Consider the following 6,000-nt stretch of genomic DNA (forward strand, 5'->3'; position numbering starts at 1 on the left):
TGTTGACAATAGAGGCTGTGGCAATTTTAAGTAATGTAGTCATGGAAGGCCTCACTGAAATGAAGGACTGTACTTGGTGTTTAAGGAATGAGAAGGCCAGTGAGGCCACAGCACTGAATTAGAGGAGAAATAGCCGGCAATGTAATCAGATGGAGTGGCACAGCAGATAGTATATTATGATGGTGATTACAAGGACTTTGGTTAAACTGACATGGAAGCCTTTGGAGGATTTTGAGATGAGTCAGCTATATGGTGTACAAGGCTCACCACAGCTTCTGTCAAGAGACTGGAGTAGGTAGAGGTGGGTAACTGATTCCATTGATGGTCTAAATTATCCCTGCCTTTGTACAGACCTTTTGCCATATAACCTCGTAGATTCCCATGTAGATTATAGGGCCCAGTATGTGACTCCAACCAATGGGATGTTAGCAAATTGGTTCTGGAACACCATTCCTGAGGCAGGATAAGCATCAAAGCCTGGAAATGCCTCTCTTAAATCTAAGAAAATACAGTCCTTTAAGGTTTATATCATCCAATCTAATGCATTTTACTTCCAGTCAAATATGCACTCAATGCAATTTTGACTCATATCTTAGGCTAGTAAATAGTACAACTAAATGTCCCTGTTACCATCTTCAATGGCAAAATTTATGTAACTCAAAATTTAGGACTGTAATATAGTACATAATTCAGGGCTCTTCTCAACAACAACAAAAAAATTCAGAAAAATCCTCTACACAGGGAACCTGATGTGATTTTCAAGTGGGAAGTAAATCAACCTTAAAAGACTATTGCATGGGACCAAAGGAACATGCAAAATACCAAAGACAATGTGCCCTTTCTCCCCAGAACAAACAGCTTACATAAAATCTAGGCCATTATTCCAATTGTTTTTCACAAATCAAACTAATTTATAACTTTGAGGTAAATACTATAATCTTCCTTAGTTTTACAAATAATATAGGCAAGCACAGAGATTGACATTCCAGGGTCATGCAGCAATTAAGAGCTAGATCTGAATCTATGCAGTCTGGCTGTAGAGTTGGTATCCTTATCTTGGCAACAAGGAAGAATTTATAGTATGATCTACAAGTCAGCTTAAAATCCCTCAGCTTTAATTGTATTAAATTTCTGGGGGAAAAAACCCAAAACACAAAAATCCCTCATTTCAACAAATAATGTGGGAACAACTGGACATTCACGTGCAAAAAAAATGAATCTAGACAGACCCCTTACATCCTTTGCAAAAATTAACTCAAAATGGATTACACTTAAATGTAAAACACAAAACTATATCAAATTCCGAGAAGATAAAAGGAGAAAACTTAGATGTTCCTGGGTATGGTGATGACTTTTTACAGTTACCATTAAAGGCATTATCCGTGAAAGAATTGATGAACTGACTTCTGAAAAATTAATTTCTGCTCTGTAAAAGACATCAAAAGGGGCCGGCCCGGTGGCTCAGGCGGTTAGAGCTCCATGCTTCTAACTCCGAAGGCTGCCGGTTCGATTCCCACATGGGCCAGTGGGCTCTCAACACACACATACACACACACACACACACAAAAAGGCAAAAAAAAAAAAATGTAAAAAAATATGTAAAAAAAAATAAATAAACCCTTTCTTTAAAAAAAAAAAAAAAAAAAAAGACATCAAAAGAATACAAGCCACCGACTGGGAGAAAATATTTACAAAAGAAACATCTGATAAAAGACTGTTACCCAAAATATACAAAGAACTCTTAGAAGTCAATAGTAAGAAAACAATCTGATGGAATTGGAAACTCATGTCCACACAAAACCTGCATACAGATGTTTATAGCAACTTTACTCATAATTGTCAAAGCTTGAAACCAACCAAGATGTCCATTAGTAGTACCTCCAATGGAATATTGATTCAGCAGTAAAAAGAAATGAACTATAGGAGGAGACCCAAGATGAAGTAAACACTGTGCTTGCCTCATCCTGTGAACACATCAAAATTACAACTTAATTATAGAACAATCAACCTGGAAAGCCATCTGAAGTCTAGCTGAACACAAATTTTATGACTAAGGATATAAAGAAGCCATGTCGAGATTGCTAGGAGGGGCAGAGACGAGAAACCCACACGTGGCGCTTGAAAATCAGGAGAGGTATCTCGGCCACACAGGTTCCCCAAGAAGGAGCGAGGGACCCGACCCTCCCACACCAGGCTCCCCAGCCCAGAGTACTAGTGCTGAGGAGCCCCCACAACTTCTTGCTGTGAAAAACAGTGGAGATACCAACCGTCTGTGTGGGACAGAAGGCTGTGGGAAACCAGACACTGTCTTAAAGGGCCCACACAGGCACTCACCCTGGTCTCCAGCGGAGGTACGGTGACTCTGGGAATGTTGGAGATATACGGGAAGAGACTGAGTTGTGTAACTTCAGGGCGAGGACTGGCGAGGACTGGAGATACAGTGCCCATTTTCCCTGTATGGGGCCCTTCTCCCCTGTGGTTGGTAAGCAGGCGCCATCTTTCCTGTATTGAGCCCGCCCCCACAAGTCAACTCTGAAACTGATTGGCCTGATGAGCTCTGCAGCTCCATCCTGCTGACTCACTGAACCCCCGCCCACCACACCCAACTTGCATACTGCAGGCTTATTTTTAACTTCTTTTTTCAGCTTCTTCCGCCTCTCCCTGTCCACCACACTCACGTTCAAATTGTTGTTTCTCAGTCTAATTGTGTAGGACACAGCTCCCTGGCCCATGCTGGTATTAAGAGCCTTGTGCTCCCCCAGGCTGAAGCGGTCGGTCACCAGTTGTGGGTAGGCCTCTCACAGCAGCTCGCCGGCTACGCCGGCTACCGGCCGCTCACACTGGCCGCCTGCCGCTCATGGCAGCAACATAAGCCAACGGCAGCTCACGCCAACTTCCAGCTGCTCACGGCAGCCCAGCTCCAGGGAGAGCTGTTGTTCACAATCTTAGCTGTAGAGGGTGCAGCTCACTGGCCCATTTGGGAATTGAACCGGCAACTTTGGCATTAGGAGAATGGCGCTCCAACCACCTGAGCCACTGGGCCGGCCCCATTTTTTTTTAATTAACTTTGTGTTTTTCCAGGACCCATCAGCTGCAATTCAAGTAGTTGTTTCAATCTAGTTGTGGAGGGCACAGCTCACAGTGGCCCTTGTGAGGATCAAACCAGCAACCTTGTTGTTAAGAGCACTGTGCTCTAACCAACTGAGCTAACCATGGCCCTGCAGGCTTTATCAGTGGCTAAACCTTACGGAAGCCAGCAGGTGGCAGCAGGCCTTGGAATGTCCTGGCTTTTTGGAGCTACCCCAGACCCAGTACTAGTGGCAGCAGTCTTCGGTTTGCAGCATGGTGTGGTCTCTCCCAAGAGCCTCCAGGTACAGCACAGGCAATAACCAACTGTGGATCGCTTTGTAGCTCCCACCAGGGACTCCCCAGCCAGTCACAGGCAGTGGCTGACTTGAGGCTGCACCAGAGCCCCTCCCAAGAAGCCCTAGAATTAACATACTTGGAGGTCGGTTTCAGACCATATTAGAGCACCACCCAATTCCCTCCCAAAGTGACACACTCAAAAGGCGGTCTCAACAGGCACCAGAGCCGGTAGAGGAAATCCTGCTCCATGGGATAATCCCCTCAAAAAGCGGCCCATAAGCTGTGAAGGAAGCCAAACCCCACAGCCAGTCAGCCTGAGGATCAATCCCACCCACTGACATGCCAACAGCATTCAAGGCTCAACTACAACAGGAGGGCAGCCAACTCACAAGTCTGGAGCACCTGACTGGTGACCAGGGAGGCTGTGTCACTGGGCCCCGTAGGACCTTTTACTTAAGGCCACCAGCCTGGCAAAACTGGGAGACATAGCAGCCCTAATATATAGAAACAGAGGCAATCAAAATGAGAAAACAAACAAATACGTCCCAAATGAAGGAGAAAACTCCAGAAAAACTAAACAAAATGGAGGCAACCTACCAGATAGAGCTGAAAACAATAGTTATAAGGATGCTCAAGGAACTTAGTGAAAACTTCAATAAACAGAGAACAAGCATAAAAAAGGACACAGAAACCATTAAAAAAGAACCAGTCAGAAGTGAATACAATAACTCAAATGAAGAATGCACTGGAAGAAATCACCAATAGATTAGATGAAGCAGAGAATCAAATCAATGATTTGGAAAACAAGGTAGCAGAAAACACACAATTAGAACAGCAAAAAGAAAAAAGAATCCCCCAAAAATGAAAATTTAAGAGACCTCTGGGACATCAAGCATAACAACATTCGCATCATAGGGGTACCAGAAGAGAGAAAGCAAGGGATTGAGAATTTATTTGAAGAAATAATGACTGAAAACTTTTCTAACCTGGCTAAAGAAATAGATACACAAGCCCAGGAAGTACAGAGTCCCCAAAAGACGAACCCAAACAGGCCCACACCAAGACACATTATAAAATGGCAAAGGTTAAGGACAGAGAGAATCCTAAAAGCATCAACAGAAAAGCAGTTAGTAACCTACAAGGGAACTCCCATAAGACTGTCAGCTGATTTCTCAGTAGAAACTTTGGACAGAAGGGATTGGCAAGAAATATTCAAAGTGATGAAAAACAAGGGCTATCATTTAAAATTGAAGGATAAAGAGCTTTCCAGCCAAGAAAAAGCTAACGGAGTTCATCACCACCAAACCAGTATTACAAGGAATGTTAGAGGGACTTCAACATGGAAAAAGTTGAAATTATGAATGAAATACCAAGTTACATATCAATTACTTCCAACATAAATGGATTAAATGCTTCGATAAAAAATATAGGGTGGTTGAATGGATAAAACAAAACCCTTACATATGCTGCCTACAACAGACTAACTTCAGATTGAAAGACACACAGACTGAAAGGGATAGAAAAGTTATTTCATGAAAATGGAAAAAAAAAGTGGCAATTTTTATTCCAGACAAAATAGACTTTAAAACAAAGACTTTAACAAGAGACAAAAGACCCAGTAATCCTACTTTCTAGTATTTATCCAAAACCCAAAGCTACTTCGAGGAGACATGAGCATGCATACGTTCAATGCAGCATTGTTTACAATGGCAAAGATGTGGAGGCACCCTGGGTTGTCCATCGATACAAAAATGGATGAAGTGGTAGTACATCTACACAATGGAATATTGCTTGGCCAGGGAAGGGAAAGGGTTCTTGCCACCCGCGATGGCATGGGTGGACCTGGAGCGTATTGTGCTGAGTGGAGTATGTCAGACAGATGCAATGTGGTTTTGCTTGTATGTGGAATCCAAAAAACAAAACAGAAACAGACTCAGAGAACATTCTGATGGTTGCCAGATGGAAAGAGGGTTGAGGGTGTGGGTGAAAAGTGGGGACTAAGAAGTACAAATTGGTAGTTACAAAATAGTCATGGGATAAAGCAAAGCTTAGGGAATCTAGTCAATAATATGGTGGTAATTATGTATAGTGCCAGGTGGGTACTACACTAGTCAGGGGATCCCTTCTTAAATTACGTCTAACCATATGCTTTACACCTGAAATCAATATAAAATATTGGCTGGCAACTGAAAAGTTAAAAGGGGGGGAAAGTGAAGGGGAATAAGAAATCCAAATTTCCAGGTATAAAACAAGTCATGGGGAATATCGTCAATAACATTGTGATAGCGTGATAGTGTCAGATGGTAGCTGGATTACGGTAATCACTTCTTTAGGCATATGTTGAATAACTATTATGTATATCTGGAACTAATAATATTGTATGCTAATTATATTTTTAATAGAAATTTTAAAAAAAGGAACTACAAAGCTATGAAAAGACATGGACCCTCAAATGTACATTAAGTGAAAGCCCATCTGAAAAGGCTGTATGTATTGTGTGACTCCAACTACATGACATTCTACAAAAAGAATACTATGGAGACAATAAAAAGATCAGTGGTTTACCAGAAGTTAGGGGCAGGGCAGAGAGATGAATAGACACATATTTTTACAGCAGCGAAAATACTGTATTAT

Source organism: Rhinolophus hipposideros, assembly GCF_964194185.1.
Source record: "Rhinolophus hipposideros genome assembly, chromosome: 6".
Classification (NCBI taxonomy): domain Eukaryota; kingdom Metazoa; phylum Chordata; class Mammalia; order Chiroptera; family Rhinolophidae; genus Rhinolophus; species Rhinolophus hipposideros.